Genomic DNA, 13,069 nt, shown 5'->3' with positions numbered 1-13,069 from the left:
GGGGGGGGAGGAAAGAAATATTTGATAGCGACTGATACTGCAAAAATATTTATGCATTATGTAACTAGAAACCAATGCTGTAGCAGCAGAATGCGAAAGGTTAAATGCCAAAGGACGCTACTGAACACGATTCTGAACCAGTTACATGTGCCTACTACCCTCACACCCTATGGATGCATCTTAATGTTATCCTCCCACTAACTTCTCACACTATCAAGTGGACGTTTCCAAGAGGTTTCCTAATAACAGTATCTTCTGCCCACTAGGAACTACTACTACTACTACTACTACTACTACTACTACTACTACGCGTAACGCCGGAAGGGCTGGAACACACACAGCGACATCGGGCATACGGGAAAATGTAGTACGATTTTTTTGCCGTACGATCCTCTTTTCACACTACAGCGACCAAATACATTTCTTTGCTCTCCGACTGCCGTACGGGAGATGTCGCATGTCGTCACGTATGAAAGCTAAGACTACACTTTATATTCTACTACTTGATGCGACATGAACCGTACGGATATGACCAGTGTCGCTGTGCGTGTTCAGCCCTCAGGTAGGCCGCATACTGGCATGCGTCAAGACATGTAACAGTCAAGACACGATGTCTGCGACATGACTCGTACTCAGACCGGTGTGCGGCGGTTTTCATAATCTCATTCGTTTCAACTGTGCTCCTTTCTTTGCGTCATGCCGCAGACATCGTGTCTTGACTGATACATGTCTTGACGCAAGCCGGTGTGCGGCCTACCTAACTCTCAACAAGATGCCCGATGTTCCCGTTATACGACACGGCCAGCAAGCTAATTCAGTTCTAGTCATGCTGAGTTTTCATGACCTCTCAGCAGAAGTGCAGCTTTAAATGCCAAGGTATACTATACGCCCAGTATACGTAGTAGAGTGTGCTGGCTTCCCCTTCACTCCTTCAGGCGGGCGGGACGAGGCCATCAGCTCGCTCCGTTATATCCACGTCATAGCAAGTACCGCTTCCTTCAACAAGTCCCTGGACACCCTGATCTTGCTGTGCAACGCACACGTGAGGGATGAACGAAACGAAGACAGGTCATTCAACTTTTGCATATCTGGCTCGGTGGTAAAGTTGTCCCTGTACATAACTAATTGATCACTACGCCATGAAAGACTATGGGGGAGTGGATGTATACATCTTGACCTCGGAATTATCTGTCAATTTCACGTTCCGGCTGGTTTACCACCGGGGAAAGAGCACCCGGTACCCACTGGGTGGACCTCAGAGCCGGTCTGGACGAGATGGAGAAAATTCTTAACCCTACCGGGACTCGAACTTCGATCCCTCGGTCGTCCAGCCCGTCGCTAGTCGCTATACCGACTACGCTATCCCGGTCTCTATAACTGTCTCGGTGGATCCGTGATAAAGAGGTGGCTGGCTGAAGTCAATTCACGAAAGGAACACTAATTTTTCGCTACCACCTAGTCAAACAAAACGGTTGTGGGGCCCATTACGCCCCTATACGAAGGACATGGAGAGATCTTTTCCAGAGATATTATGCAGCGGAGGAGAGAGTGATTCAAAGGACTTGGAGAGATCTTTTCCAGAGATATTATGTAGCGGACCAGAGAGTGAGGCGTTTCAACTAATTCAGACGTACAGAATGCCTCGGGTCCGTACGCTCCTCGATAGGCGCGGAACACTCTGAAGCCTGGAAGTCATCTAAATACAACTACGTGGCATCTAGTCCGTAAGCGAACTATACCGACAGAGCGACCGCCGCTTGTCGGCAAACTTAGTGCCACCTTTTGCGGGTAGAGGGTGTCACGTGGTCAGCGTAACGGTTCCCCACGACCGTTAATCTCGGTTTTCTAGACCGGAGCCGCTATTTCCTTGAAATAGTTCCTCAATTATCCTCACGAGGCTGAGTTGACCCCGTTCCAGACCCACTATTTCTCAGAAAATCTGGCAGCGCCGGGAATCGAACCCGGGACCTCTCGATCTGTAGCCAGGAACTCTCACCACTAGTCCACAGAGGCGGGCACAAGTCTGACAGCATACTATAAATAAATAAACACATTCACATAACAAAGAAATGAAGTTTACGTTTTAATTTGATTGCTATTCATTAAAATTAGACTATGTAATAAACCAATGGGGCACACGGCAGCGTAGTTGGCTGATGCACTATGCTACAAGCCGGAAGATCGCGGGATCGAATCCCGATGAGGTCGATTTTTTCAATTTACCTAATCCTTCCAGCCGCACTATGGCTCTGGGGTCGACTCTGTCTGTAACAGAAATGAGTACCAGGAATATTCTTGGGGGTTAAGGGCGTCCGGTGCGTACGGCTGACAACCTTACCATCATCTATGAGCCGATTGTCTATAAAATGTGGGAACGTCAACATCTCACAACCCTATGGGCCTCCACGGCCTGTTAACAGGGATACCTTTACTTTTACTTTGCCATGAAATAAAGTACAGTGACTTAATGGTTCCTTCGTATTGCTGAAAAACATATATACCAGTATATAAAAAGGCGAGAAGTCAGTGTAGCGACTAGGCTATAGCTCTACTCCAGTGTCCAGACCGGCTCTGGGGCCCAGCCAGCCTCATATCCTCTATCTGGATTCCCTGTAGAGCAGTGAATTTCCTGTCAATAAGGCATCTGCTCCATTAAGTCAGTTACTTCTTAACAGGGCCCGGATTTTGATGACATGTCATCTTTTTTCCTTGTATCCTATGCGATGCTCTTAAATATACTCATATAAATCTCGGATATGAGCTGCTGGTGACAGAAATGTAAATTTTATAGGTAGTTTTTTGTCATTTTTTGACATTTTTAGGTTTAAGGTCATTTTTGGCCATTTTAGGGAATTTTTCTTCATATGTTTTCTGAAATGTGAATAACATGGAAGCGAAGTGTTCTTTCTTTTCTCCTCTAGGTTATTTTTCTGGATTTTTTTCGGTCTTTTTTTTATATTTTCAGGTCATCAAAATCCGGACCCTGCACAGACTGCCTTCAGTCTCCGTTTTCGCGTCGCATTTATGTTCCAAGTGAGAACAGAAGTTCGCGTAAGAGAACTGGCGAAGTTGTGTAAGCATTTGGCCATTAGATTCTGTTACATAATTCAGAATATATGTATCTCTCTTTTCGATCGCTGTCTCGTGGTATTTGCGACTGCGCACAAGATTTCTCTCCTATTATTGGTGTCATGGACTTCTAATTGGCCGGGATAGCTCAGCTATTAGGCTACGGACTGGATAACCAAGGGGTCGGAATTAGATTCCCGGTAGAGGCACGAGATTCTTCTCTTGTCCACACCGTCTAGACCAGCTCTAGGACACGGTACGGGTTCGGGGTGCCGGAAGTAGGGAGAGTGTCAAGCGCGTCTTTCCTCTGGATTTTTTTTTAGAAAATCAAGATTGAAAACGGAAGGAAACAATATAACGCATAACGTTTGCACTGCGACAGTGCAGGACGGTAGTAACTCCGTAGTTCATGTCGCCCTTTAAGCAGCAATTCTTGTGGGACTGCACTCAGTCACGATTGCACAAGCCAACAGCAGCATATGTTCCATTAACAGCTGAAGCAAGCCCACCACGGCGGCCCGGGTTCGATCCCGGGTCTGGTCAACTGGGCTTTGTGGTGGACAAAGTGGCGCTGGGGTGGGTTTTCTCCGAGTACTTCGGTTTCCCCTGCCAATCTTCATTCCACCAAATTCTCCATCATCATAATCACCCGGGGCAGGTACAATAGGCCAATCAGCGGCCGCCGTGCCGAGTGGACCCAGTTGGACTCCACCCCCCCACTAAGCGAATTAAAAAAATCGTTTAATTATTGAAGCATGCACCATGGATTAAGAAGGGCTTAAGGCAGCCATTTTGGTATTTCATACAACAGCAATACGGAGATTTTAACGCAAGTGACGTAAGCTGCAATGTATCTGCTTTGCATGCGTGAAGTTAGTCAGGCACATTCCTGTGCCTCACAACAACTCTCGATTAATCAGCATTATGTTTCCTGTGATACGTGCAGCTTTAGTATGTGTTATCAGTAGGCTGATTCACTACTGCGTACTATGGAAGACATGCCACCAGTTGTGCGTCATACCGAGGAAGTATTCCTCTCGCGACGAAACCTTGCAACAGAAGTTTGTGAGAACGAACGGTATTGGCCCTGACAACGGATTTTTATTCTGAATTCCCGTTGTTTTGCTTAAAAGGTACTTTTTTATTGCTAGTGGGGTGGGACTAAGTCCCTTGTACTGCGGCCACTTCTGGCCTATTGTACCAGCCCCAGATGATAGGTGAGGATGATTGTGGAGCAATTGTTGGATTGAAGATTGGCAGGGGAAATCGAAGTACTTGCAGAAAAACTGCCCCAGTGACACTTTGTCCACCACAAATCCCACTTGACCAGACCTGGGATAGAACGCGGGCCGACGCGGTGGGAAGCCAGCGACTAACAGCTTGAGCTATGGCGTGACCTAAATGGAATTTTATAAGTATTAAGAAAAGTAAGTGTAAATACATTATTTTCAAACTACAACCGGCCTCTCTCTTCCTGCCACTGGGTGGGACTAAGTCCCTTGTACTACGGCCACTTCTGGCCTATTGTACGAGCCCCAGATGATAGGTGAGGGTGATTGTGGAGCAATTGGTGGAATGAAGATTGGCAGGGGAAACCGAAGTACTCGGAGAAAACCTGCCCCAGCGCCACTTTGTCCACCACAAATCTCACTTGACCAGACCCGGCATCGAACCCGGGCCGCCGTGGTGGGATGCCAGCGACTAACCGCTTGAGCTATGGCGCAAGACATAAACGTGGGTGGGTGGATAATATTAAAATAAATCTTAGAGAGACACGATGGGGTGGTATGGACTGCACTGATCTGGCTCAGGGTTCTTGTGATCACAGTAATGATCCTTGAGGTTCCATAAATTATTATTATTATTATTATTATTATTATTATTATTATTATTATTATTTTACTGCAACTGGGTGTTCACCCGGTGGCAGTAGAACTTACACTGATACAGACAAGGAAAATCTATAACATAAAGGAACAATACAAAACAAAATCATATACAATACAGTAAACAAGAAGATTCTTGAGTGACTGAGCGATTGGCGGCTTCTCTAGAAGGGCTCAACTCCATGGAGTTAGTTACAAACTAGAACATGTGTGTATGTCATAAATTTGATTACAATCTGCCTCAAAATTCAAAAGTAAAACTGAAACAGGTTCAAACACAAGACTTCTACAGGCCTTCACTATTTAAATGACCGCGGATTGTAATTCGCAGGTAACGCCTAATAGGTATACAACCTCAATGCGCATGTCTCTCATGGAGTGTTGCAGAACTGCAGGCGCCTAGTATTGAGATAGAACGGGCATTGAACTATGTCCAGTTGAGTTTCACTGTTCTACTAAGGCAGTTCCTTGCTAGAGAATGCTTAACACACGTATGTAGAGTAATGAATCAGTCTGTCGGGCTAACGGACGCAAGTTCCATCCTGAAACTCGCTTATGGCACGTCTGCATTTTATTCTAAAAAGACGCCACTAAACGTTCGGGGAATATCAATAGACGAATATCATTTTTCTCTTTTTGAAGACCAGTGCTTGTTGTAGGCGTCTTTATTTTATTTTATGCCTTAAGTTTGTAATCTGCATCAGTTTAAGTTCTTTGATTAGGGTCGCTTTTGGAATGGCACCAAATTGTAAATGAATTGTTGTTATAAAGTAAGCGAATTTATGATAGTTGACTTATATATATATATAACAAATGACCCTTGAAAGAAAGCCCAAATTTCCTCGAACTATATACATGACAAATTAATGAAAAGCAATAATATGACACGCATTCCAAGTTTTATGAATAAACGTTTCCGATGTATTACCATTAAAAGGTTATCATTTCCCTACATCAGTCGCGCCAGTTCTATAATACAACTCTACAATATTTCATAATAGTTCGCGTTTTTCTAATTCAGCTTGAAAACAAAAATTTCAAATATGTTATTTATGAAAATTCAGAACAGATCATAGTACGAAATATGGAGAGAAAATAAAACTTTCGTAAATGTAGCAAAATTGAAAGATTTTGGAACGACAATAATAAAATTAAAACTGCATTCACGAAACAATTAAGAGTTCATTAAATCTGGGTAACGTTTCCTTTCAATTCATTTCCTGTAGTTCATCTTCCTTGGCTCATTTAAAATACAAAGAATGATACACTGATATGTTGGGTTTTTGGACTTTATCCATCGTCCTGGTTTTTAAGATAAATAAAAACACGACGTTTCGGAAACTGGATCTGTTTCCGTCCTCAGGTGAAGGAAAACGCCTATTCAGTTGGGTCCCTTAGAAAGAGCTAGCTTCACCTGAGGACGGAAACAGATCCAGTTTCCGAAACGTCGTGTTTTTATTTATCTTAAAAACCAGGACGATGGATAAAGTCCAAAAACCCAACATATCAGTGTGTTATACTCCATCGTCAGAATCCTATAGTACAAAGATATGTACAAAGATATTATTTTACCTCTCGTTTTATGGCATGACCCCTGGCCTGTCACATGACGGCAAGAACACAGCTTGAGATAGCCTATTTAGGGACAGGATTCTGAGGAGAATAATTTTCATTAAACGGGAGGAGGAAACAAATCAACGGAGAAAGTTACATAAACAGCAGCTTCACAATTTGTCCTCTTCACAATAATAACAAGGGAGAATAAATGAAGACGGATGAGATGGACAATGAATGTAGCACGCACCGGTTAGATGAGAACTTTACATACAATTTTGAATGCAATGCCTGAAGAAAAGCTCACTGGAAGACCTAGGTATAATGGGACGACAATATGAATTTTAGAGAAATGGAGTGTGACAGGACAGAATCCAGTGGCGGGCTCTTGTGAACAGGGTAATGAACACTTCGGTTCCATGAAAGACGGGGAATATCTTAACTAGAAGAAAGGGCTCTGCTCCACGAAGCTACGCAGTGTGATGAACTATGAGTACCAGGAATATTGTTGGGGGTAACGGGCGGCGGGCGCGTAGGGCTGACAACCTTGCCGCCATCTGTGAGCCGACTGTCTAGAAAATGTGGGAACCTCAACATCTCACAACCTTATGGGCCTCCACGGCCTGATACAGGGATACCTTTACTTCTTTTTTACACCGAAATTCTCACTTACGTCTTCTGGAAAAGTGGGAGTTCCACGAAACCACTGAACAGAAATTAAATTTCCCAGACTTCTAAATGTAGACTTCCCGTATGGATCTATCTAATGGTTTTGCAGCTGAATTATTTGGGCAGGCAGACACACAGCACCTTCTGGTTTTCCGTACATTGTGTGTAGTGTTGTGAACCGTACGTTATTTTTGTTAACCCGTAAAAGTATGGCATGTTAAAATCAGGCGAACATATGGACCTGATATATTCACACAGATTACGAAAAGAAGAAATTCTCTGAAGCTGGGGTCTGACCTTCTGCTTATCATTAGTTCCATACGATTTAATTCCTTATCAATAAACCTATCCTAATATCCCACTTAAGAGCAGTTTTTTAGTTTCTTGGGGTGGGGTGATACTGAGTCCACTTGGTACGTTGGCCACAATTTGGGCTATTGTACCAGCCCCGGATGATAGATGAGCGTGCTGCAGTCGGTGGAATGAGAATTGGCTGGGAAAACGGAAGTGAACGGAGAAAATCTGCTCCAGTGCCGCTTCATCCACCACAAATCCGACATGACCTGAGCTGGGATCGAACCCGGGCTGCCAACGTGGGAAGCCGGCGGCTAACGTCCTAAGCTATGGCTTGGCCCGCTTAAAAGTATATCAACTTCTTTAAGAGCAAAAGCATTCTGACATATATTCAATTCTTTAAAATTTTGAGTTTTCTGGAATAAATCAGCAGTCAGGGTTAAAGTGTTACAAAGGTATATCAATGAAGGTTCTGTAGCTTAGGAATTGTAGCGAACTTTTAAACCTGTTGCAGACCCAGCACTTACTCGAAGTGCCCCTAAACGGGACAACGCAATACATCCTGCCACACTTCCGTTGCACTTATCGGTAATGCAGATTCTAATTATCTGTGTAAATTACTAGAAATAAAATAATGCCTCTGCAATGTTAACACAGCTCTGAACGAGAAATGGCGATTTAGCCTTGTACATAAATTTTCAAGCACCTGTGCTCAGACAAGGTCAGTTCATACGCAACGTACAGAATGATGTCATAGTGTTAGTCAGAGGGACGCGCCTGATTACTTCCGCGTATGTTTGCTTCCTTGTGCTTGCTTCAAGCTCTAAAGAAAATGGAAGCAGAGGCTTGCAGTCTGTCTAAACCATCTCACTATCGAAGCGTATTTGTGATCCAAGCGATATTTAGAGAAAGTTGAGAATGGCTGAATTCAGTACTTAAGAACAGATTGAGAATGTCTGCGGGCAGGATGCTGACAGAATATTTGGACCTAACAGGAAGGAAGTAATCCGCTGGTGGAGAAAACTTCACATTGTGTACCACATATTATGATGAAAGATGGGCGGACAAGAAGCACGTATGGGACAGACGAGAAATGGATACAAAATTTAAGCCGCAAAACCTACATTAAGGAACAGCTTTTGGCATCTCAATTGGAGTTGCCAAGAAAGCGATCAGGGACTGGACTAACAGAAATCACAAAAAACACTGGGATTCCATAGCTGGACTCAAACAGGCAAAAGGATTTATATCAGGACCCTCTGCCAAAAGAACGAGGGACCTGTTAAAATTAAACAGAGATCAACTCAGATGGGTGGTAAGATTACTTATTGGACACTGCCACCTAAACTGGGAGTGACAGAGGACCCAACTTGTGATCGGTGCCTACATGAAAATGAATCAGCTACACACATCTTGTATGATCGTGAGGCTATAGCTTACCTAAGATATCGTCACCTGGGTCAGTTCTTCATGGAACCAAGAGACTTTTATGACGCGCCCATAAACAAAGTCCTACAGTTCATTCGAAGTGTAGGATTAATAAAGAGTTAATCCAAAGGGGAAGCACAATAGACCATTGAAGGTCGCAGTGCTAGGGCCAGTTTTATGGCTCACCCCTCACACTCATACATTAAGGAAGTATCCTGGGAAGCCAAGGCACAGATGATTGGTCTGAATCCAGCTCAGGGCATGTATGCATGTGTCTACGTTAAGACGCCTTGCAAAGAACCGATTCCCCATACAAGGGCTTCTACTAATGCCTAAGGGTTTATACTGGCCGCACCATAGCTCAAGAGGTTAGTCGCTGGCTTTCCACCGCGGCGGCCCGGGTTCGATCCCGGGTCTGGTCAAGTGGGATTTGTGGTGGACAAAGTAGCGCTGGGGCAGGTTTTCTCCGAGTACTTCGGTTTCCCCTGCCAATCTTCATCCCACCAATTGCTCCACAATCACCCTCACCTATCATCGGGTGCTAGTACAGTAGCCCAGAAGTGGCCGCGGTACAAGGGACTTAATCCCACCCACTAGCAATAAGAAAGAAGTTTATAGTTCGGAATTTAATTCTCAATAGGAACAGACTAAGTGCCTAATCTCTAACTGATGAAAATAGGGGGAGCATTCGTTTGACACTCGAAGCCGCGGTTTGAAACTTGAAAGTCTGAAACAAACGCACCGTCCCACTGCAGATGCAAAAGGACCATGTCGGATATACTGTGGATATGGACGCTACTTTCAAGTACTCCTGCTGATAACCTACAAGGCTAATTGCGGGCGACGACATGCCATGCAGCTGACGGGTTAGGGAGTAGGCGAAGGGGTGACCGCATGTATAACAGGCAGCTCATTTTCCGACCGACCGGATGGGCAACTTCCGCCCTCTGTTTAGATGATGTAACCGTGGAATTTCTGCATGTGTATTTATAAAACTCACAGAGACGCGTATACACCGCTTCTTCTACGTGACGTTCTACCTCTCAGACATTTAAATGCCTCTGGCGGGCCGCAATGTGGACACAAAATACAGCGCCACGCTACTGAACAAATGTGAAGCGACGCCATTTTAACAAAACAGAAAACAATGCGAATAAAGGAAAACCGAAGACATTCCTGTTTTGCTAGCGCATGCGCCTTGCTTAAATGGTCTTTTTTTTATTGCTAGTGGGGTGGGACTAAGTCCCTTGCACTACGGCCACTTCTGGCCTGTTGTACCAGCCCCAGATGACAGGTGAGAGTGATTGTGGAGCAATTGGTGGAATGAAGATTGGTAGGGGAAACCGAAGTACTCGGAGAAAACCCGCCCCAGCGCCACTTTGTCTACCACAAAGCTCACTTGAGCAGACCCGGGATCGAACCCGGGCCGCCGCAGTGGGAAGCCAGCGACTAACCGCTTGAGCTATGGCGAGGCCTTCTAGGAACAGTCTTCTACCGCCCATAATCCAACAATATCAATATACATTTATATGACAATAATCCAAATTTAATTTACTAAAATGTTCGTTAAAAATGTTCAAAAAGTCAATAAAATATATACATTCCACGTTTATGCTCTACATGTTTCGGACACACAGGCAACACATTATTAAAGAATTCTGTGCACTTTGTCAATAGTACTCCTAAGGCAGGAGCCGGGATAACGCAGCAGGTACAGCGACTGGCTACGGGCTGGACGACCGAGCGGTTGGAGTTCGAGTCCCGGTAAGGTCAAAAATTTTATCTTCTCCATGTCGTCCAGACCGGCTCTGAGGCCCACTCAGCCTCCTATCCAATGGGTACTGGGGGCTCTTTCCCTGGGGGCAAAGCGAACGGGGCGTGATGCTGACCACTCACCTCCAACTAGTGTCAGGGTCAAGAAAAAGTGGATCTATACATCTACTCCCCCATACGCCTTCATAGTGCATAATTAGATAAGCACAGGGACAACTTTACTTTTCATTTTCTCTTAAGGTAGGTTGTTACTGCTATTAATTTCGGTAATACAGGATGTTTGTTCTTGCTATGTTTCAAATGTCGGCCTCTCTCTCTTGGTCGCGTGTATCGAGTGCTGACTTGTGTCCCTTGTACTCGGCCCATGCAACCATCCGAGCGACAAGTTACATGGCAAAGCAAACTCACTTGTACTCCACAGAAATCTGTCGTTTCACTTTTCCTTGTAGAAGACAGAACCATGAAATCGAAAAAAATAATCTCTGTTTGCTGTGTAATTTCTATGCACTGATAACAGAATGATATGACCCCACCTTTATTTCTACCTTTCCGTAGACCCAGGAATAAACAGTGACTCATCTAAGGGGGCGGAGGTGTACGGGTAATCACAAGCTCAGGTGTTGCCACAATCAAGCACGCTTTGTTACTGTGGCTCTTGTTCCTCAGTTAGTTATTAACAGGGCCCGGATTTTGATGACATGTCATCTTTTTTTCCTTGTATCCTATGCGATGCTCTTAAATATATAAATCTCCGATATGAGCTGCTGGTTATAGAAATGTAAATTTTATAGGTAATTTTTTGTCATTTGTTGACATTTTTAGGTTGAAGGTCATTTGTTTTCATTTGGGGGGTAATTTTTTGGTAAATTTTTGGACTTTTAAGGGTATTTCTTGTCATTTTTGGCAATTTTAGGGAATTTTTCTTCATATGTTTTCTGAAATGTGAATAACATGAAAGCGAAGTGTTCTTTCTTTTACCCTTTAGGTCATTTTTCTGGATTTTTTCGGTCATTTTTTAATATTTTCAGGTCATCAAAATCCGGGCCCTGCATATTACATTTTTGGGTCATATTTTAGGTCATTTTTTAAATATTTTCAGGTCATCAAAATCCGGGCCCTGGTTATTAAGAATGCATCACGTTTCCCGATTTTTGTCAAAGTTTCCGAGGAACAAAACAAACAACCTATTTTTATTGACCGTTCCTGAAATCGCGAGGACGTAAGCGAGACCATGAGAATATTGTTTCATTTTTACTGCCCCTGAACAGAAAGATCACCTGAAACCATGCTTGGCCTTGTTCCCATTCTTCAGTAATTAGAGCTCTGAATCCGCATTCTTCCTGTCCGTAGCGGAACTGCACTTCTTAACAGTCCCGCATAGCTTCTTCACACTCAGACTAAAGTTCTAAGCTGTCCTTACGGTTTGTCTGCAAAGTTCCACGAATCTGACTGATCCTTTCATAAGAGACAATATCAGTGGATTTTTCTCTTTTATTAACCACCTCCACGGAACAGAGATCTTAAAGAGCTAACATTCACTCAGGTGGTTAAGGTATTCCTGTCCTTTCACAGAGCTTGCTCGCAAGAGTTCGACACCAGATCCTGTCCTCAGAAAATGCACATCCTCCATAAAAATAATATCGTAACGCTGCAGAGGGACTACTCCCTGCAGTTAGATATAGAACTTATATCGCTATAGATATTAACTAGCTCACTGCGTGGATAAATTGTTGTCACTTGGAGTTGTTTGGTTACCATGTTCCTTTGTTGGACATTATTACAACAGCCTCCTGTTTAGAGATTTATATTCGCTTTCAATTTTCTGACATGCGTACTGCACACTACGGATGCAGGGCACGTCTATTTAGTCACCAAGGCCATCCGCGTTGTCTATTAATCGTCGTGCAGTTTTAATCTCGTGACTAAGCACGTTTAAAGCTATGTACGTACTGGACTTGACGTATTGCCGTTACAGCAGGATCCACTGGGCGATTACGCAGTATCCTGCGTGTCAAATTCCTGTCTCTTACATGTCACCTACTGCCAATGAAGTGTCTTGATTTATGGCACCGGCATTAGGAATTGCCTTCCGATCTACACTCTAATTGTACCCAACGGTTCTACCCATTCCAGAAATGCATACATGTGTTCAGTCGAGGCTTACGAACCGGTCTGACAGTGTGTATAAAACATAATTTCCGTGCAAACGGAACTGTTCTTCACTGGTTACATCCTGTTGTGTGTTAAGGCGCGTCCACATTACTCGTGCTCGTGCTCGTGTGACTCGCTATGCTCGCGAGTAATGCGGACAATATGAAAAGTCACGAGACAAGCAAATTTTTAATTTTTAATTTAAGAACTATAGCCAATAAATTAAAATACGACTACAGCCTATA

General features: G+C 43.9%; 1 long non-coding RNA gene across 2 annotated transcripts in view; it reads right to left on the bottom strand.

The window, feature by feature from the left end:
- LOC111861489 overlaps positions 1-13,069 on the bottom strand; it is a 234,559-nt gene that overhangs the window by 158,566 nt on the left and 62,924 nt on the right. The gene's annotated exons all lie outside the window — the stretch shown is intronic.

Source organism: Cryptotermes secundus, unplaced genomic scaffold, assembly GCF_002891405.2.
Source record: "Cryptotermes secundus unplaced genomic scaffold, Csec_1.0 scaffold793, whole genome shotgun sequence".
In the NCBI taxonomy this organism is placed as follows: Eukaryota; Metazoa; Arthropoda; class Insecta; order Blattodea; family Kalotermitidae; genus Cryptotermes; species Cryptotermes secundus.
This window is presented reverse-complemented; position numbering and strand designations above follow the sequence as displayed.